Below are 23,668 nucleotides of genomic sequence, written 5' to 3'. Positions count from 1 at the left end.
CTGTATCATGAAAAGGCATTTATTTTCTCAAAATTGATTCCTTTAGAATTCTTTTTGATGTCATTTCTAATAATTATTAAATACAAATGGCGCTCTGAGAGAGAAGAAGCGGCGCAAGAAACTCTCCCAGAATTCCTTTTTTGTGCTCTTTTCAATAAAAATATACAATATTGTACAGTCATTTCTATCTCTATAAAAGAATCACAATCTAGTCCCAGGCTGTGCGGTCATTTAGATATTCAGCAGGGGAGTAATAGGATTTAAGACGGAGCCATTTTTTTTATAAAATATTTAAATTTATTTATAGATAATGCCTGAACAGTGGCTGGGACTTTATTATAGAAGTATATACATTTACCCTTAAAGCTATTATGTATCTTTTGAAGCCTACTAGAATTAGTTACAAGTAATCCCTTATTTCTAGTGTTATAATAATGAAAATTAAGAACTAAAAGGTGACGATATTGTATACATGTCTACAGAATATTAAACAAACAGATACTTATTCGGCCTTTGCATAGGAGATCAACAAAATTATTGGCAGTATTTGTATTTTGGTTTGAAGGACGCAGTGGCTAATGAAATTAGTGGAATAACGAAGCGGGGCCTCCTTCTACAGGTATTTCATTCTTAAAAGGAGACATAACTAGTATTGTTTATGTTTGTTTTTATTGAAATAAATAAATTTAACTTCCATTAAAAAATATAAAGAGTATTAAATATTCTAGAGGCACACATATTTCATCAAGAAGAAGGTATAGTATGTGCGGAGTATAATATTTTTTTGTACTTTTGTGATAGGTAATATATAATTCAATTGAGTAAAAACCCATTTCCTTGTACACTTTTAGTGTAATACAGTACCTTCAAGTCTACCAAACTAGCTGACGATAAACCGTTAGTAATTTTATCTACACCCATGCTTTAAATCCTCTATTAAAGATTCTGAAACAGTTAGCTTATTGCTAACATTAAAACACCCTATGTTCTAATAACCATTACATCTTCAACATCAACGAGTGTTGTAATGTTGTACTGAATTTCATAACAACACTCCTTTTTTTTTCAATCCCTTCATGCTTAAAGAGTTTTAACATACAGCCACATTCTTATTGCTCGATGCGTGGTATCTGTATGATTTTCAAAAAAAGAACATTTTCGTTTACGCGCGTTCCACACTACCAGAACGTCGCGCGCTGTAAAAAAAAGTAGGTTATTCGAATCCCCGCCATTTTTCTTCGATATTTTTATTGTTTTGTTCACAAAAAATGAGCGATTTTAAACGCTGCAAAAGAACATAATATTCAAGTGAATTTTAATTATTGCAATATACAAAATGTAAATTAAGTACTACTAAGATAAATAATTCTTTCATTAATAAGTACTTAGTTTATTTGTAGTAATGGATGATATTAGGTAACTACTAGGACTGGCTGTTTTAATGTTAGCAGTAAGCTATCTGTTTCAGAATCTTTTAGAGGATTCATATTCTGGGTGTAGATAAAGTCTTGTATGCAACTGTTGATAATCAGGTATTAAAACACTCATGTGATACTATTATCACACTCGGCTTCGCCTCGTGAGATAAACCCACATTCGTGTTTTAATACCCCTTATTACACAACAGTTGCATAAATAACTATGAAAAGTATCAATAATATTACTCTGATTTATAAAAAACATAGACTGTTGAACGTTTTAAAATGTACTTAAATAACTCAAGGATTGTTTAAGGTCGCAACAATCGTGCTTCGCCTATGTGCTCACTATCAGCTGATAGTGTTAGATGAGTGCTATCTCGTGATTCTGTCGCCATGTTGCCAGCACTGATACTTACGCAGCTTCCCTCCGCAACTCGTTAAAGGTAAACAAGCTTGTTAAATAGGTGAATGTATGCATATTCGTCGGAGACATGATGTTTCACTTTTATTGGCGACAATTTTATTTACCAGTGTGAGGCTCCTTTGCACAGGATGCCGGCTAGATTATGGGTACCACAACGGCGCCTATTTCTGCCGTGAAGCAGTGTGTAAGCATTACTGTGTTTCGGTCTGATGGGCGCCGTAGCTAGTGAAGTTAAACAAATGAGACTCTCAAGGAGACGAGCGCATTTGTAGTGCCGCTCGGAATATTTGGGGTTTTTTAAGAATCCTGAGCGGCACTGCATTGTAATGGGCAAGGCGTATTAATTACCATCAGCTGAACGTCCTGCTCGTTTCATCCCTTATTTTCATTAAAAAAAAAATTGGGGAGCATTCTTGGGTTTATTTTGGCTTTTTACGGTGCCGGGAAATGTTTCATGCTATGCTTATTTATAATTACACAATGTTATTTATACTTATAAGAACATAAAATTTAAATAAATGTTTGTTGTGTTAAAACAACAGACTATCACTTGTGTGGGAGACTAGTAAGGAGACAAACACACTAAAAGACCTGAGCCCTCTGATCTTAGCCCTAGTAGGGGGAGCCACAACACCTTCCACAATCATTCATTATCTAAACTATAATAAAACCCGTGGTGTGACGACGAGGAAAAAAAATACTTGTAGTCGCACTGGTGTGACCACGAGGCGAGAATGGAATCAATATATTGTGAAGAACACGGACATTGTAAAGAGCAACGAGTTTTAAATTTTTTTTTCCTTACTGCCTCATAATCTTCTCCAAGCTACCCACTTCACAAATATCACAGTATTTTTTGCGCAAAACATGGGTTTTCTTTTCAAGTGCTTTTAAGGAATTCGAATTACGCTGCGTCAAAATTTGTTTATTTGTGTGTTCGCTTTCATTTGACACTTCACTAATCACTTGACACAAGAAGTTGAAAGCCACAGATAAAAAATCGTCAATAATGAGGTTAGCATTCCTCCAAAACGATGACGTAATTCCTGAGTTTAACCTCGACTCACACTCATTCGAGGATCCTAATGAATTCCTCAAACTGACAAATATGAATACCAAACTTGAGGTCCTTTCAAGTCATTCCTTGAGGCCTCCTCGACTGAGTTCGAGTCGAGGGACTTTCGAGTTTACGTCTTAGAATATGGGTGTCAGTTTGCTCTGGCTAAACTCCGAAATAAGTTACTTTAACTTTGGCGCAATAGGTTGAACCGTTCACCCTCACCATGGATCCCCTGGTTCGATCCTCACTCGCCACGTACCAACGTGTTTTCGAATTCATATATTATTGGAAGCATTTTAAGGTCGGCAATGCTTTTTTGATTTCACCGCGCGGTGCGCCGCGGCGAACACAGATGATTAGGTGACCCGTATATTAGCCAATTTGTCCTCCTCTTCCAAAATCATCCATAAGAACTCATTTTTATGAACTTTTCGGGCAATGAGGTAAGTATTCAAAATCTGAGTTAATTTTTTTTCTTTCAGTACATAATGTACTGTTAGTAGTAATTATGCAATTATTTCTCTACTCTTGTGATCAAAAGTAAGGTGAAGTAGCGGTAGATTCAATAAGAAAAAAAATTTTTTTTGACATTTATGTGTCATTTCCGTGACCTACGTGAATAAACTGATTTTGATTTGATTTGATATGATATGAAAATAAACAGCGTATACTTAGAAGTATTTGCCTAAAATTTTGTAGCAGGCGTTAATTTATATTGGAGTGTAATGTATTTATTTCTTTATTCATCGTTTCTCAAAAAAAAAAACATCGAAGCCGAGGTAACTTTACATCTTCAGATGGCTCGGTTTCATTGGTAGCAAACAAAGTGAATATTCTATTCTATTCTATTCTTTCTAGTGGCTTCTGTGGAAGGGGCACCACAACTCGCCAATGTCACGTTTCAGTAGACCAACAAGCTTAGAGTGTGTCATTTGATCGGTGTAAACGAATTTACAAGTGATTATAGTAATGACCGGTGCCCAGAATCAAAACAGATTTATTTTCTTATTATACCTGAAACAAATATACATGCTGTTAGATTATAATGGACAAACACTGATAATATTACTTATATAAGCAGGCTTCCGCCAGGGTTTCTACACTACCGACCACATCCAGGCTTTAGAGCAAATTATAGAGAAATAACGTGAGTTTAAAAGACCATTATATGTGGCTTTTATAGACTATAGTAAAGCTTTTGATAGTATAAGTCACTATTCAATTTGGAAGGCATTGAAAGCTACCGGAATCGACCAAACATATATCAATATTTTAACATATATTTACAAAAATAGTCAAAGTTGCGTGAAACTTGAAACTAGGGGAAAACCTATTAAGATAGAAAGAGGTGCAAGACAAGGTGATTCCTTATCACCGATTATTCATTGCCGTGCTCGAGAGCATATTTCGAAACGTAGACTGGTCACAAAAAGGGATCAAAATAGGCGATCGCTATCTAAGCCATCTAAGGTTTGCCGATGATATCGCTATCATAGCTGAAACACCTAGAGACTTAGAAGATATGATACAGACACTTGACCAACAAAGTATAAAAATCGGTTTAGAAATAAATGCAAATAAGACTAAGATAATGACTAACAGTCACAGGAAGCCAATAAATGTAAGAGACAATATTATAAACTATGTCGATAACTATATTTACTTAGGAAAACGAGTATCTTTCCATCACTCTAACAACGAAGATGAAGTAGCAAGAAGAGTATCAAAAGCGTGGAATAGATTCTGGTCATTAAAAGAAATCTTAAAAGGCAACTACAATCTTCACATGAAAAAAGTAGTAATGGGTACTAGTGTCCTACCATGCTTATTGTACAGCTGTCAAACGTGGACCTTTACAGAAAAAGTCAAGCAGATGATTACGAGTAATCAAATAGCAATGGAAAGAAGCTTATTAAAAATAAGGAAGATAGACAAAGTAAGAAGCGCCAGGATAAGACAGAAAACCAAGATCACCGATGCACTCACACATGCACTGGCACTTAAATGGAAATGGGCTGGACATATTGCACGGTATACCGACAGGAGGTGGACTAGAGAAATTACACGTTGGGAGGGTCCAATATCAGGAAAACGAAACGTAGGAAGACCAATAAAACGATGGGCTGATGACATAGCACAATCAGCAGGAAAAGAATGGATGCAGAAAGCACTTGACAGAAAGTTGTGGATGAAGTTGGAGGAGGCCTTTACCCAATCTGGGATCCATATCTAAAAATGTAACTAAATAACAATTATACTAAAATAAACCTAGATTAAGCAAATATTACTAACAAAAAAAACTAATAATATTTCAAATGTACACTTTATTTTAGAAATATGGAATAAATGGCTTTATTATTATTACCCAGTTACATTATCTCTGGACCTGACGCCGATGACATCACATCGTCGCTTTGTTACGATGTGCAAAACAAGAATCACTAGGATTAAACAAATTAAATTTATAAACATAATATATGAACGATTCGGGACATAATTAGTTTCGCGACACTTAGACTCGCGAATATAAAAATTATTTTTAATACATATTATTAAGGTGATAAGCGCCATCTACTTTCTATACATAGGGCACACTAAAAGTTTTGCATTTCTAGCTAATCGGAACTATTTGATTTTCGAATGTTATATTTTTTTAAAACGTTGCAACCTTCTTAGTAATAAATAACAATAATTGGCGGGAAATCATTTTTCAATTGTTTTTTATCACACTTCAAAATTTTAAGTACGCAACGAAAATGGAATTGTCGAAAAGATTATAGAGCGATGATTTTTTATGATTTTAAAACTTCTCTCTCTCCGCAAGACTGTGCCGCTCGTCTTTAAAATGCGTTTGCGAGAGAAGCACCTTGCTTTAGCACCGTGAGGCGATGGTTTGCTGAATTTCAGAGAGGTCGGGTTTCTTTACATGACGAATTTCGTGAAGGGCGACCTTCAACTGGCGTCAACGAAAATAATGTGGCTACTGTTAAGCGGCTAATTAAAAAAAAAACCCGCGGATTACCTATGAGACAATTCGAAGACTATTGGTATATAAGCCAAATTAGGAAAATTTTACACGAAGAATTGATAGTCCGGACACTTAGTTGTCGTTGTTAAATTTTTAAAATGTAAAGGGGACTATTTTGAAAAGCAATAAACATTATATTTTGGTTATAACAATATTATGTTGTTTTTTAAGTTACCCAAAACGTGTGACCTACGTATTTATAGGTTTTATTAACAACTAACGTATGTTGGGATAATTATATTTCTTAGTTTGTTACTAAGCTATACGTTATTTTAAAATATCTATACCTAATTAAAATACATACTTATATCGTCCAACACTACTCGTTTTAATCGAGTACTTATTAGATATAACAATTTCATGTTTTCTTCTGTTTTTCTCATAATGGTTAAGTATCACAGTTTCTGGAAAATTTGCTAATGTGCCTCTGAACTTACCATAATATTATGTTCGTAAAAAGTTGAGCTCGTGAGAAGAACATGCAAGAAACACAACGGCCACGCTTTTCAATCAAATAGAGTATTTTACAATGGCTGTAATATATCTAATTAACAAATTAGTTTGTAAGGTGCTGCATCCAATGTATGAGTCGTGTTCAAGTTCGGTGAGAGTCAACGTTTGAACCGACGCGGACGCCTAATACTTTATAGTAATACAATTTGGACCCAACAATATTGTTATGCATCATCTCGAAGTTTTCGATGTTTGGCATATATTTCCCTGTTTAGGTAGGTACTAGGTAACTACGTCGCAGTCGCAAAATTCTCAATCCAATTGTGGAGAACGATAATTGTGATTTTCTAAAATATAATCTCTAGGTGTTTCTATTTCCTTCTGTTCATCATAAGTCACAGATATTGGACTTATAGCACAAGAATATTATAATATGTACATTTTACATGCCTCAATTCTAGTGACATAATTAAATACATGTAACTAGGTGGTATTTCATTCAAAGAAATTAACATCTTGACTGTTGCTTCTCAATATATTCTTGATAATGTAATGTTTGTTCATAGGCACATAAGTGAATTTGCCAGAAACTGTCATGACCATAACGTTAACACCAGGAACAGACAGTCGAGTTAGCAAGTCTTTTGTGGGGCGATGTATATGCTTTTACAACAGGATCCCAGAAAATATTCATAACAAAAGTATTACGTTATTCAAAAGAATTGTTAAAAAACGTTTGTGTGGCAAAGGTTACTATAACATAAATGACTTTGTTAATGATACCACAGATTGGGAATGGAGCGACCGCCCTCAGGCTATTAAATAATAAGTTTAATTTTACAATGTTACTTTGTAAATGTTACTTTAATTGTTAAACATAATTTTGATGAAAAAAAAAGCCGCTGAGTTTGTTGCGCCCATTCTCCTCAGTCCTGAGGCATTCATTTTGGAATGGGTGGTAGTTTTATTTGCCTTTCAATAAGTGATGTCACATCCTATTTTGAATAAGAATATTTGAATTTGAATTTGAATATGCTTTATCCTCTGACTTGCCCACAAAACGTTACAAACGTGACCGTAGGTTAGGTTTTATCAGTTAGGTAGGTACACACTGTGGTACTCACAACAAGCTTTGTCTTCTTATAAGTAAGTAGGCAGCAAACACAATAATAGTATAACTTGTACTATTACATTTATTTATTTAAAAAGTACACACAACAGAATTACAACAAATACATAATAAACAAAAAAAAACTATCAGCTAAATACAAGATAGGCTGCAACTCCACGAGGGTGTGTACTCAGCATGTTTAGCATAAATTAATAATTACTATGAAAATACAACAATAATAGCGATCTTAAAACTAGCTGTAGGTAATGTAGTATTATAAAAGAAAAAGACAGAGAAAATATATATTTGGACAAATAGAAGTGAATAATTGTTATGGTAGTAATATTAAGATTTTTTTAAATTTAAACTAATTAAGGAATTTATATAAACTTGATTTCCATTTACAAAGAGATGAACTGTGGAGGTAATTCACTGATTTCGAGTATATTATATAATTCTATAGATAGGGTTATGGATTTGATATTTTAAGTCGACGGGTAGGTAAGAGGTAAATATAGGATATAGGTACAAATTACAGAACAGAAAAGCACAGACAGAGTTAAGTAGGTACCTTCAGGAATGTGGACGTGTAGGTAGGTATAATAGCCAAACACATGATCGAATTTGGTACGGCCGAACCATCGGAACCGGACCGTACCGAGTACGACAGCGGACCAATTGGTGCGAGGCGCCAACCGGACCGTCCGATGGTCCGGCCGTACCAAATCCGACTATATGTTTAGGCTATACGGTAATAACCGTCCGGACCGTACCGAGTACGACGTCGGACCTATCGGTGCCAGCCCCAGGAGCGTCCGATGATCCGGGCCCCGCCCGGCGGACGTACCAGACAAAATCAATACGTCCGTCTAGGCTATATGCGCGCGCAATCTGTATGGGATGAATCATGCATAAAATCATAGTTGCAAAAACTAAATAGGTAGCATGATATTTTTTTACCGTTATTATTTATTATTTTTAAAACTGTTAATATAGTAGTGACGAATAATCAACTTTTTGGCGCAAAGACATTACTATAATAGATAAAAGAACAAAGACAAGACATAAAAAAATCTAATCCTGATGATCCTGGTATAAAACGGGAGACATTATATAAATTGTTTGATTGGGATCGGTCCTTGATAGCGCGCAAAGTTAAAAATTATTTCAACATTGTGAAGGGTTCGAAAATTACGATCACAGATTTACATTACAGACATACATACCAAGCTAATAAACGACAGACTATTTAGATTATTGCATTTTTTCATTTGACGTTTTTTGAAAAAGTGAATTTTTTTACGTTCAAAGATTCCCATACATAACCAGCCACTAAAAATATGTTAAAAAGTGAAGATAAATAATGAAGTTAGAAACGGGTTATTGTTTTTCTTATAGAGATGTAGAGATTCCCAAGAAAATTATGATAAAAGATTCCTTTCAGTATAGTTAACAGAAATAAAAAAGGACAGACTTTATAGCAAATATATTATAGAGACAAAAGACATTATTATATTGAGCGACAAAAAGTCGACTTGTTCAATTACAAAATGGTTATACCTTTTTTAGTATTGAAAACATTAATTGAATTTGAATGATACATTAATTGTTTTAATTTAAGTATTGCGGAACACTTAACCATTTTTAAGTACTGTAATGGAAAAATATGTTTCCAAGTTAAAAAATGAAGGTTTAACATTATTCAATTGAGAGTTTTTTTTTATATTTGTTTCCTCATATCTCCGGCGATTCCGTTTATGGAACCAATATTTTTTTTGGGATGAAAGGTTATAGCCCCAGAAAAAAACATCTGTTAGTAAGCTCTATGCAATTTAAGGAACTCTTAAAATTTTTGTTGGTAGGGTAGGTATACAATGTTTTTTATTCAGAAAGTATTATTTTGTCAAACTGAAGTGAAGGGTAGACCCAAATGGCCAATGTCCCAAACCTTTTAGTGGTAAGTATATCACTTGTGATGACAAAAAAGTAAAGCTATAAAATGGTTTCAAATATCATGTTTTGGTTTGATTTCTATCTTGTTTGTATGTTTAGTATATGTAACTATTTACCTACATTTTGTTTATAACAATGATTGTAAGTGATGTACATATGTATTATCTGGCCATAAGTATTATAACAGCTTAAAAACTAAAATGGATCTTATTTTCATTTTTAATTAAAATTTTCAACGCGTTTATAACGTAAGAAATGTTTTCAAGGTTAAAGATAACAGAGATACAGTGATTGACTTGCATAAATTGGGTATGAAATCGTTGATTATTTTCGCTTCTAAATCTCAGAATCAGTCGTATGATGTACTCTCGATATACCAACATATCTCTTGTCGAAGACCATAAAAGATCCGGACGGCCCTATGCTGCTAGAACTAAAATGTGGTTAACGCTGTTAAAGCTAGACTTCGCAGAAATCCTATAAGGACACAAAAAATATCGCATATAATTAAGATTCCCACTAGGACTATTTTTGTATTATCAAATAAGAGCCGAAGCTTTGTGCTTACCATCGATATACCGGACATTCCCTAAACCAATCCCTAAAGTAGTTAAAGAGATTAGCTCGTTCAAAATGCTTGCTGTCTCCACTACAACAAACAAAATGACACAGCCTAGACTCATAGCTCCATAGAAGCTTCACAAGTGGACGGAAAAGAACAAAGTGGTCATCATCCTAGGGGTCATGTTATTAAGCAGTCACAAAGCTTTATTGGAGTGAAGACTTAAGTCAAACTATTTCAAAACAGTGTCTTAGATCGTGTTGTTAAACCACACAAAAAAGCATTACGCTTTTTACAAATATATCTTGGAATTTCCAGTCTGACTCTTCAACTACCCAAGCATGACTGGTAATCATCGTTCCGGACTTTATAAGAACTGAAAACTCGTCATCGTCATTTTTAACACAAGATAGGTCTTGTCTAGAGTAGGCTCTAGATGACACTACGTAAATATAGTACCGATGGCTTAACAATTTAAATAAGTAAAAGTAAGATTAAACAAGGACACTTTGCAGCTTTAAGTTAGTGAAAAGAGTATTTATTTTCTTTTTTCGTGATTATTGAGGTTTCTTACACTTATTTACTAGTTGAACTTAATAATTTTGAATGAGTGAGCTGATAAGAATGAAGATAGTTGCAAATTCAGCAGCTCTTTAAGTTATTGTCCATCAAATTTTGCGATATTGCCAGAATAGCTGCATTAGTCACATTTTTATAACCTAGTACCTATTAGAGGTTATTTTAATGTCCCGAAGAATGTAAGTAACACTCAGTGTTCGAATAACCATTACTATAATCCAAAGCATTACAAACAACATTACAAAACACCACAATTACAATATGAATAGTTTGTTAGACTGTGACTATTATGATGTTCACTTGAAATTAGAATTGTTTTGTTTCACGAATATTTTTTTAATAAGTAACTTAGCTTGTGAATATAATCTACTCAAAATATGTGAATTATATTTCTATTCATAAGTAACAACGTAATACCTAATATATTAACGTGATCATATTAATATACTATGTTAATATTGTGTTCAGTATTTTAATAAGCAATATTATGCTGTAATTTTCGTCATGTCTCACCGTTTGCATATACCCGTCCATGCCCCTTATTGATCGGGCTGATCATGTTCACGTTGCATTTGGAAGCCGTCAGTGGACGTAAGTACAAGTAATTTTGTTATTATTATAGTCTTTGTGTAAAATACTTATACCTATTTTGAAAGGTTTTACTTTTATAATACTATTTTTCATCTACTTTAATTTAGTTTCTGCTTAAAAATGTTAACTTTAATAACAGATATTATTTATGAGTGTGGTATGATGTGTTTCTCGAACAAATTAATGGCGACTCGCATCCATTTTAGTAATATTTAGAGTACATTTTGTGAAAAACATAAAACTTGAGCTTAATCTCGTGTAAATGAAAAAGTTAGCTACAATACCTACCTACATTAATTATTATTGCTTGTGTTTTCAGTTCAGATCGTATAATTGTTATTTATTTAAGGAAAATCGTAACACCGCTATTTATGTAAATACTCACCACGTTTTAAATAGCCATTTTGTTTGGCCATAATTTATTCCTTTTTGTAATAGGTGCCTAGATAAGACATGCAAATTGCCGTCTCTTTTTATCGAATCGTCTTTCTACTAGTAATATTTGATTACTGAATATTGTTATGAAATACGGCTTGTTGTGATTTGAGTTTTTGTTAAAGCGATTTTTTTTTTTCAGTGACCCAAGTCCTCTGTATGCATGTGGCCTGCTGTCGGGTGGTAAGTTGTTCATGTTAGGTTACTTTTTATTAGTTCTGTTATTTTGCTCATATCTTTCAATTCTCTTAATTTCCAAGGTTCCTCTTAATTTGCACACCTATAAATTCATGTACTGCATATGTATGCAGTACATGAATTTATATAATTCATGTGAATTTATAGGTGTGCAAACGAAGAAATTTTAAGTTTAGAAAAAAGATATTCCAAAATATTTTTTTATGTTAAAAGACGACTAGGTAGGTATGTAGGTACATACACAAGATAGGTAGGTACCTATCTTGAAAAATAATAAAATCGTAACAAACAAAAAACTGTAAATACCTACTTACATTGAATATTTTAAAAGAGCAATTAGGTAGGTACTAGGTACCTGTCTACTTTCTGTGTGTTCAACAAACAATAACGAATTCAAAACAAACTTTATAAATTTTTTGTCTGTATGTCCCGGCAAAACGCAAACCTATAAGATTAGATTCTATTCTAATTTTACATGAATGAGAGGTCGGCACAACATAATAATATAGGTACCTATAGACATAATATTACCATGCTAGATGCAGAAATACCTAGTAGGTATTTTTCGACTTCGTGTTTTACAGCTTCCACCCCCTCGCGCTCGTCCTGTTGGGTCAGTACTCAGTACCTACGGTTTGCAAATAATTACTATGGTACTAGGTATTTAGGTAATATTTTCGTGCTATCACTGTTTTGTTTTTTGGAATTTTCATTGTTACGGTTTGACTTATGTTGATAATATTTCTGTTGTTGTGTCGGTATAATAGTGCAGCCAGAAAAATAAATACTGTTTTTACTTAACCTAGATTCTTTTATTGATTTTTCATCATTATAATAATAATAATTTGCGTCACAATACAATTGCATCAACCTATAATACTGAAAATCGTATAAATCGTAGGTAGGTAGTTCGTTTATTAATAATAATATTCAAGCAGCTTGTTTTGCATCGTAACGAAGCGACGATTTGACGTCATCGACGTCATGTCCAGAGAAAATGTAACCGGGTTAGTATGTAATTTAGGTTGTCGGTGAGAAATTGAGAAATATTATGACTTGTGATTAAGCGACAACGCCAATGCATATTTGTATGTTATTGATGTTCGCGCAATCACCGCATGAACTTGTAATTAATAGTGATGGGCCGAACATGGGTTTCACCGAATACGAACATTCGGCCGAATATTCGGTAAAACTTTTACCGAACCGAATATTCGGTACATTTATTTTCCTTCAATTAAGACCTGATTATAATATATTATTCTAAAGAGTTTACACAGCAGCCTAATCCCAAAACAGCTAGATAGTAGATACCTATATTTTGCACTAAGTTATTATCTTTTTACCAACCTACTTTAATTGAAAATAAAGCTTCAGTGACGACAAAAACAGAAAGCTATACTCTAAAATACTTACCTCATTACACTGTACACTCAAATCATGATAATACACGGGTCAATGACAGTAAAAACTTTGAGTATCACTTTGCCGAATATTAGATGATTCTGCCGAATATTCGGCGAATATGAATATTCGGTAAAGCTGCCGAATACCGAATATAAAACGAATATTCGGCCCATCTCTAATAATTAATTATTAAGTTAAACTGTGTGCGCGTCAAAAGTCTCATTGGAGGTCAGCTAGCGAGATTGAGCTCACGAAATAAGGTACGTTGCCTTCCTTCCACAATGTAATTCGCATTATGTACTTACTTTACGTTTAATTAACCAGCCAATACAGTCCAACATTCGCGCCTGCATGTGTACGTTTGCAACACTATTTGGGGAACTTGTACAGGACTACCATTGACGTGCGTCCAACTAGACTCGATTGTAAGACGCTCAAAAATTGTCTGAATCAAAACTTTGCCTGCGCGTCTATTAAGCAGAGTTTTCGTTCAGTTGTGTTTCGAGTTTCGCCCGCGCTTTGAATACAACGCCACGCAAAGCAGTGTTTAGTGAAAATCTGTCCAAATAAAAGCATATCCAAACTTAAAAAGGATGGAGTATCGCAGTTCAGTCAGTAAGTGCCCCTTTAAATTAACAAAATGATGTAACTAACTTCGTTATTAATCATTTTGCTGTATAATTACATTTCAATTGCTAAAACAAAATGTTCTTGCCTCGTGTTCGTGCGTCCAAGCTTCTATAAATAGACATATACAATAGACTGAAGGCGAAGACATGAATGAACAAGAGAATGAAGACATTACTGCTACGAAGTGTTAATTTGAATGTCTTAATGTCATCCATATAAATTAATGGTAGAATCCCGATTATCCGACCATCGATTATCCGGACTTATTCGTCTCGGCTTTAACTATCAATTTAAAAATATTTTTGACGGCACAGCGCGACATGTTCCGAGAAGTTTAATCCCGACTCGTAAAGATATAAGTATATATAAATATAATATATGGTCAGAAGCAATGAAAACTCTTAGCATTGGTGAAGGGTGCGCGAAGAGAATATTAAGGAGTGGCTTAACTGAGATAGTGAAGACCCTGGATTCCAAATATTAACTGATGAAGAAATCATTGAGGATTTGAACAGTTATAAGAGAAAGGACGAAGATGAGACTGTAACTAGGGATGTATGTCAAGTACCATCTCATGCAGAAGCTGTTGAAGCTCTAGATGTTGCTTTTAAGTGGTTTGAAAGACAGGACGAATCGGATCCCATACAGTTGTTACAACTGAAGCGCATCAGGAACTTGGCTGCAATGAGAAGATGTGATTCATTACGTCAAAGATCAATAAAAACTTATTTTAAATTGCATAGTTATTATGTTATTCATTATATTCTATCGTTATAGCCTGTTTTTATAATATATCATATTATCTAAGTAAAACCCATTAAATAATGAAAAATACACATTTTTTTGCTTTGAAATTGGTTATCCGGATTTTCGATTAAACGGAATACCCCTGGTTTTATTTGATCCAGATAATCGGTACTCTACTGTGTACAACGCCGCTAGGACATTTTTTGATGACCTTTTAATAGGTGAGTCTTATGCTTAGTTTATACATTGATAGTAGATGGTATGCGAAAGTTGGCACTCTTCACTAAACAAAATAAGTAACAAAAATTATGTCACAGTTAATAAACTTTTAACTGTCTTAAAAGAGGACATGGAAATAGACATTCAAAAGAGCCCAAGGAATAAGAGACAAATTGAAAAAGATAAGTTGGTTATTAATTCGCAAACAAAACTTATTAATAATTATATATATTTAGGCCATTTTATGGAAATACTACCTTAATTAATATAGGTACCTATGTACAAAAGTTATTTATCTTGCTGACAGATTGTACTTATGACACCACTAACGTTAAGATATAAAAGGTGTAGTAAAACCCGTGGTGTGAAGCTTAGGAAAAGAAATTTTCCGTCCATCATCATTCGTTATCTTAAGTATCGAGAATGTCGAGATCATGAGAATAGAAATTGACACATCACTTATGTCTTATATCAATTACCAACAGGTAAAACCCTTGGCGTGACGACGAGGAAAAAATTGCTCGTAGTCACACCGGTGTGACCACGAGAAATGAAGTTATAGTATGCACATACACTATACGTGCAAATAAAGACCCTGTTATCACGAGACACCGTCTGTTAGTTAAGGAGCAACTTCGTAAGCAATCTCTAACGTCGTCCTTGGATTCACCTTCCATATGAAGGGGGTTTGAAGTTCTAACGTGAGACTCTGGCGCCATCTCTGTGACCTTGTACGCTGCCATTGAGGTTTTTTTTGAAGGAGATACATATTCCTCCTACTGTATTGATACTGGGACCAGTGGCGTAGCGTGCCTTGGTGGGGCCCCGTATATAAATTAGTTTGGGGGCCCTTATGAAGGGATTTGCATAAATTTAAAAGAAATATTTATTCATCTTAATTATCTATCTGTCACAAACTTTTTTCAAGCAATTCAAATTAAATATTGACTCTTACTTACTTACTTCTTACTCTCCTTGACTTTTTTTTCGGCAAACTGATTTATTAAATCACTTATTGCTGATGACTTTAGTTTTATTTTAACTTTTTTTGACTTTTGTCATTTCTGAAATAATGAAAAATTTGGGAAGTTTTTATTAAATTTTGCTTACGCACGTCGGGGGCCCCGTATAATCGATACGGCAGATACAGCGTTAGCTACGCCCCTGACTGGTACATATGTACATATATATATATCAAATACCTTAAATAATTAATTATACGTCAAGATAGACTGTGATAGCTATAAACACGTCGAAAATAATAGCGGCGAATAGTTAACCTCTATTTTCAGCAAACTCGCGCACACTAAAACAACACAAGTGACCGACGTATCGCGGAGTGTTAAGACGTAGCTGTCATGTATACTAAAGTACATTTAACGCGCGGGGCCTGAGGCAAAGAGCAGGAGCATCTCCCCCCGCTGTCCGCATGCCTCGCCTCGCGCGCCTACAGTGTAGTGCTGTGCCGTAGTCGTCGGTTACCGTGTTATCGATTTTATACTAAAGTTGCGATGCCGTTTTTCTTTTATTTTAATAATGACTGATCCGAGTCCATCAGGTTCCAAAAAAAAAGTATTTATTCGAGAGGCAGAACAAAAATTTGTGATTAAAATATTAAGTGAAAATGGCAAAATAGAAGCATTGTTTAAATTTATCATCACAAGATTATGGTCATCAAGTATAGTAAGGTCATAGCACTATCGCATTCCTGTACTCTACATTCAACTCGCGCGTTATCTGTAATAGACCTGCTGTCACACGTTGTCTATCAGCAAGTCTCTTTTCTAGACGAAATAAATTATCTAAGATAAAAATATGGTCAACCACCCGTGCATTGTATGTTTTTATCTACACCCACGCCTTAAATCTTCTATTAAAGATTTTAAAACAGATGTCCTAATAACCATTACATCATCTAAACGAGTGTTGTAATGACATTCAGTACAACATTACAACACTCGTTTGGATGATGTTATAGTTACTAGGACTGGCTTTTTTAATGTTAGACGTAAGCTTGTTTCAGAATCTTTTATAGGGGATTCCTATTATGGGTGTAGATAAAGTCTTGTATGCAACTGTTGATAATTAAGTATTAAAACACTCATGTGATAATATTATCACACATACCTGTTTAAATACCCCTTATTTCACAACAGTTGCAAAAATAACTATTAAAGGTTACAGGAGTTGTCTCGCAAGGAATTAGTGCTCTACTTCTATCAACTTCTTATTTAGATGTCTATGATCTACAGATGCAGCTACCCGGTGGCAGGCCTCGGCGTCCCATGCCCTGCGGTCCTGACGTCGTGTCTGCTGCATCATTCACGTTCCACGACCGCGGCACTGGAACTCCTTCTTCTTCTGCCTCCACTCCGGTAGAGTGCAAACAGAATAAGTGGGACCATATTATGTAGGTATGGCAAACTAAGTCATAACTATATAATATTGTTACAATTTACAAATTTTAGTATTTTTGAATTAAAAAGGAGTCCTTAAAAAACCTATGCTGCCATATTAATAAGCGCAGTGTAAAGTTGGAAACATGGAGTATGTTTAAAATTAATTATTCCTGTCCAACCTTTCATGTAAGTCTGTAGTGACATAAGTAAGATGCAGAGACAAAAAGTTTAAATATAAATAATCAATTAATGTTTTAATATTGGAATATTTGTTTGCGCGTTTATTAATAACACAGATGATTACTATTTAATTAATATTTGTCTTATTTGGCGTCTTCAAATTCAATCGATGAATTATTGTTGTTGGCAAAACAGACGTTGTACGTTAGTAAGTCTTTTGTGGGCCGTTGTATATGCTTTTACAACAAGATCCCAGAAAATGTTCAGAACAAATGTATTACGAAATTCAAAAGAAATTTAAAAAAGTTTGTATGGTAAAGGTCGCTACTATAACATAAATGACGTTCTTAATGATACCACAGATTCAGACAGCGACCGCCCACAGGCTATTAAATAATAAATTGTATTGTACGATATTACACTGTAACCATATTTTATAAAAAAAAAAGAAGCCCGCTGAATCTGTTGCGCTCGTTCGTCTCAGGTCTGAGGCATACCTTCTGGAATGGGTGGTAGGTTTTGACTTTCAATATGTTTAATAAATATTATATCCACTTTTGAATAAAAAATATTTGAATTTGAACACTGCCACAATCAGCAATCATCTAAGTTTCAATGTGACACGTTTTTGGAGAATTCTTTCAAATAATAAGTGCTATCTTCTCTTTACTTACTCAATTTTAATCAATCTGTAATCTTTTATCTAATATTTAATATCTCTTTGAAATAATTTGTCGTTCTGCTACTATCAGAAAATGTTTGCAACCCAAGTAATGGCGATGGTAATTGGTACTGTAGGTTACCTGATGGTAACACTGAGCGTGTTACTTATCCGTATGGACTAGCATCTCGTACCACAAAATAAATTAAAAAATATATTTATCCGTATGCCACTAAATAAATTAAAAATAATAATAGATACTTATCCGTAAAATACACATTATGTTACAATTATTAAGTACATAGATAAATTACTTTATTTTTTTTCAGATATAACTCGACAATGACTACGTACGTGTACTCCCAAGCCCAAGCGACCCTGCTTTTAGTTCATAAATGGATAGAATAAGATACTTTAAGATTTAATACGCCCAATACCTGTCACCTCCTCCAAAAAGGGGATATCTTATATTATAATGTATTAGTTTTAAGGTTGATTCTGCATGCATATACTTAATATAAACGGTTTAGTCTAGACTTCTGTCTTTCATTTCAAAATATTATGTATAACTACTAGCTGACCCGGCAAACGTTGTATCGCCATGAATAAATTGTATTAAAAAAAATTGGGGTATAAAAAATTAATTAGAACCTGCCAAATATATATATACAAATACATATGGTATACATATAAAATTTCATAAAAATCTATCAACCGGTTTCGGTGGAGTATGGTATCTAACATTGTAACTATTATTAATACAATATTTGTGCTGCAGAAGAGGGCTATTCGCGCTATTTATAACCTAGGCCCTAAGGAATTATTGAGAGCAAAATTCAAAGAAATTAACATCTTGATTGGGAATGGAGCCCTCAGGCTATTAAATAATAAGTTTGTAAATGTTACTTTAATTATTGTAAAACATATTTCTGATGAATGAGCCCGCTGAGTTTGTTGCGCCCATTCTTCTCAGGCCTGAGGAAATTGGAGTGAGTGGTAGGATTGAGGATTTTGGAATGGGTGGTAGTTTTTTGACTATAAATAAGTGATGTCACATCCTATTTTGAATAAAAATGTTTGAATTTGAACACAAGAATTTTATATATATAGCGACATAGTATAATAATAATTAGTCTAGCTCTTGACTTTAACATAAAGGTACCTATCAGACTGATGGCACTGGTATTGTTACCGTTTTGTGTAAGACTGATTTTGTTATCAGTGTGAGTATCACACAAACGCCACAGTCAGATGAACAAATAATGATAAGCAATAGTTACTTTATTAATGTAAATTCAAATATTTTTATTCAATTCTTAATGAAAGTCATAAACTACCACTCATTTGAAATAGTATGCCTCAGAGCTGAGAAAAACGGGCTCAAAAAACTCAGCGGATTTAATTTTCATAAAAAATATGGTTATATTATATCGTACAACAAAATTTATTATTTAACAGTCTGATGGCGGTCGCTCCATTCCTATTCTGTTGTATCATTATGAAAGCCATTTATGTTATAGTAACCTTTACCACACTAACGTATTTTAACAATTCTTTTGAATTTCGTAATAAATTTGTTTTGAACATTTTCTGGGATCTTGTAATAGCATATCATATCACCCCAAAAAAGACTTAGTAAAAGACGTAGGCATTTCTAGCAAATTCACTTATGTACCTATGTACATACATAACATTATCAAGAATATATTGACAGGCAACAGTTAAGATGTTTATTTATTTAAATAATGCTCTCAACGATTCTTTAGGATCTAGGTTTTTTTTTTGGAGTTTATGGCCTGGTATCTAGACCTTTAGGCCAACAGGATCTAGGTTATAAATAGCGCGAATTGCCCTCTTGTGCAGCACAACGATGGTATTATGTAGGCGGTATGTATGTAGGGTTTGTTATATTATGAAGTTGTGCCTATCATATTGTGCCTACAATAAAAAGTGGATTACTCCCATAATATGCTTGGCGAGTCCGAACTAGGTCAAATTACTGTCTTAATTTCGGTTCGGCGGTATTTATATTAAAGCTAAAGTCTTACAGAATGAGTAAGCAGCTTTATTACATTCGGACTGGTCAAAAACGAGTTGATCAATTGATCAAGATCCTGAAAACATGAGTGATAGCTCATTCGATTTGGAATGGAACCTTAGATAATTAATTTCGTGCATCTAGATATATGCCTTAGCTCTTAGGCAACGCATGACAAACGGCCATGTTTATTACTATCGTGTGCATAACAGGAACGTCATACATACAAACAATACAATCTCATGGCTATCATCTACCACAAACGGTAGATGATAGCCATGAGATTGTATTATTTGCTGATGTTCACTTATTTTTAAAGTGAAGCGACGTGCTGATATTGATGACGAGAGAAACAATGCACTCTCAAAGATAGTACGTTGGTTTGAGACGAATAATCTGCACTTAAACAGTAAAAAAAAAACAAAGTGTTTACGGTTAATTACAACAAACACAGCGGAGGTACAAACCAACGTACTTATAAATGACCAGAGATTGGAACTTGTGGACACTACGGTCTTCTTGGGTATCACGTTAGATAAAAAGCTTCAGTGGGGTCCACATATTGCCCATCTAGCAGATAGACTCAGCTCTGCGGCATATGCAGTTAGAAAGATTAGAGAGTACACGAATGTTGCGACCGCTAGATTAGTGTACTTCAGTTATTTTCACAGCATCATGACGTACGGTATTTTACTATGGGGTCATGCTGCTGACATTTATATAGTGTTTGCTCTGCAAAAGAGAGCTGTTCGTGCTATATACGAGCTTGGTTATAGACAGTCTCTCAAAGGAAAATTTAAAGAAATAAATATTATGACTGTTCATTGTCAGTACATTTATGAAAATTTAATATACATTCACAAAAATCGTCACCTTTTTGCTCTTAATAGTGACTTTCATTATTATAACACTAGAGGTAAGGGATTGCTTGTAACTAATTCTAGTAGGCTTCATAAGATACATAATAGCTTTAAGGGTAAATGTATACACTTCTATAATAAAGTCCGAGACACTGTTCAGGCATTATCAATAAATAAATTTAAATGTTTTATAAAAAAAATGGCTCTGTTGTAAATCCTATTACTCCACTGCTGAATATCGAAATGATCGGACAGCCTGGGACTGTCGTACATTGTGATTATTTTATAGCGATAGAAATGACTGTACAATATTGTATATTTTTATTGAAAAAGAATGCAAAAAAAGAATGCTGGGAGAGTTTCTTGCGCCGCTTCTTCTCTCTCAGAGCGCCATTTGTTTCCGAAGCGGTAGTAGTATCTAGTAGTTATTAGAAATGACATCAAAAAGAATTCTAAAGGAATCAATTTTGAGAAAGTAAATTCCTTTACACTCGTGATACGTCTATTTGTTTCAGTGTACGTGTGTCTTTAATAGAGGGTAACAGTTAGCCGCTATTATATATTTTTCAATGCTTTCACTGCATTTGAGCTAGATGTATTAAGCTTAACAAATTAGGATTTAAAACTATAGGTCGCGTCGTTTTTCGTTAATTACCCAAGACCTATTTTGATTTTCTTTGATGATGACTTGACTTGAGAGATTGACATACGAGTATAGGGTATCACCTGAAGTTAAGGGCCACTCACGGTTTTCTGCAACACCACAGTAAACATACCACATTGCCACACTTTCATTAAACCCCTTTGTTGAAGGTCGTAATCGTCCTAGAAAATCACACACGGCACATTATATTTTATGCAATGTATGTAAAGTACACCAAAATTACTCAACGTTTTACTTATTCAAGTAAGTTGAAAATAGAAAAAGAAGTGATTAATCATAAAATAAAAAAAACTCAAAATAACGAGTGACATAGATGTATCCATTCGCATACACTGTAAATAAGTAAAGGTACCTACATGCTAGCCATTAAATAAATAAAATACTTATTATCAATTTAAAAATAAAAGATAAAACATTCTTCGGAACCCTCCCCGTGATAAGTGTGGTATAAGACCACTGACCTGTATAAATACCACTGGACAGGCTGTTCCATATGTATAACAGCTAATTTGTGCCTATTTGAAGTGCCACTCGCGGGCGTCCAGAGAATACAAAACAGGAACGTAAAATACTCTAATAAATAAGTATTTTTGCATTTTGAATTAATTTCATTCGTTTTCCGCTTTATTTATACTTCAAGAACCAACGTAATAAAAGTACACAATTTCTTTTTGTACATAGCTTCCCACCATCTATCGATGTTTGCTGAGGTTGTCATCACTAGTTTTAGTAACGCAGACTACTCGCTACATGGCCAACAGCGCAAAAATGGCGAATATCAAACAGGCACAAAAGCACTTTGACAGCCCCCAGTCCAGTGGTATTTGGTATATAGTGGAGGTCAGTGGTGTACCCCCAAGGTGCCAATCAGACAAATTATGTCTGTTAAAAAAACCTACCGTTGAGTGCCTAGCAGACATAATATTATGTCTGCTCGCGGGGGGCGCGCAGAGATATTTTATTGTTAAATACACAGAGTAAAACAAGCTACACGATATACCACAAGAAAGGTAATTTAACAGACTTAAAAGTAAAAATATTTAATTTTAGTGCACCCGATCCCTAAGAAAGGTGTACGCTCAGATCCGTCCAACTACCGCCCCATTGCCATTACCTCCATTTTCTCCAAAGTAATGGAGTCGATCATCAACCGCCAGCTCTTGGGATACCTAGAGGGGACCAGCTGATCAGCGACTGCAAGTACGGTTTCCGTCAGGGTCGCTCAGCTGGTGATCTTCTTGCGTACCTCACCTCATGGGCGCAAGCGGTTGAGTCGAAGGGAGAGGCGTTGGCGGTGAGTTTGGACATAGCGAAGGCCTTTGATCGGGTGTGGCATAAAGCGCTTATAGCGAAACTGCCATCCTATGGGCTTCCCGAGAAGTTGTGCAAATGGGTCACTAGCTTTTTGGCTGATCGGAGCATCAAGGTTGTTATCAACGGTGCATGCTCCGACTTAAAACCCATAAACTCTGGTGTCCCGCAAGGCTGTGTGCTATCCCCCACGCTATTTCTTCTGCATATCAATGATATGCTGCAAATCAGCAATATTCATTGCTATGCAGACGACAGCACGGGGCTTCCTACACCGGCCGTGCCAACATGTCCCGGGATAGCGTCGACGAGAACCGGAACAAACTTGTGTCTGAAATCGAGACTATGCTTTGCAAAGTCTCGGAATGGGGCCGACAAAATTTAGTCCAATTCAACCCCAAGTTTGTGCGTTCACCACTAAAAAGTCTCCCTTTGTCGTATCCCCTCGATTCGAGATCACTCCTCTAACTGCCACAGTCTGTATTGGCATACTTGGCGTCGATATATCGAGCGACGTTCAGTTCCGTGGTCACTTGGAAGAGAAGGCCAAAATGGCCTCTAAAAAGCTTGGTGTACTCAGTAAGGCGAGATAGTACTTCACTAAAAGCCACCGCCTGCAATTTTATAAGGCGCAAATTCGGCCTCACATGGAGTACTGTTCTCACCTCTGGGCGGGTGCTCCCCAGTACCAGCTTCTTCCATTTGACCGCATACAACGAAGAGCGGCTCGAATCATC

The 23,668-nt window shown here is 34.8% G+C and overlaps 1 long non-coding RNA gene across 1 annotated transcript; it reads left to right on the top strand.

Moving 5' to 3' along the window:
* The first annotated feature begins 11,062 nt into the window (after positions 1-11,062).
* On the top strand, positions 11,063-18,594 carry LOC126969098 (uncharacterized). Its single transcript, XR_007730344.1, has 4 exons — positions 11,063-11,182; positions 11,760-11,800; positions 17,071-17,232; positions 18,388-18,594. It is a non-coding gene; the product is annotated as an uncharacterized LOC126969098 (long non-coding RNA).
* The last annotated feature ends 5,074 nt before the right edge of the window (positions 18,595-23,668 follow it).

The sequence above is a fragment of the Leptidea sinapis genome, chromosome 1, assembly GCF_905404315.1.
Source record: "Leptidea sinapis chromosome 1, ilLepSina1.1, whole genome shotgun sequence".
Taxonomy (NCBI): domain Eukaryota; kingdom Metazoa; phylum Arthropoda; class Insecta; order Lepidoptera; family Pieridae; genus Leptidea; species Leptidea sinapis.
This window is presented reverse-complemented; position numbering and strand designations above follow the sequence as displayed.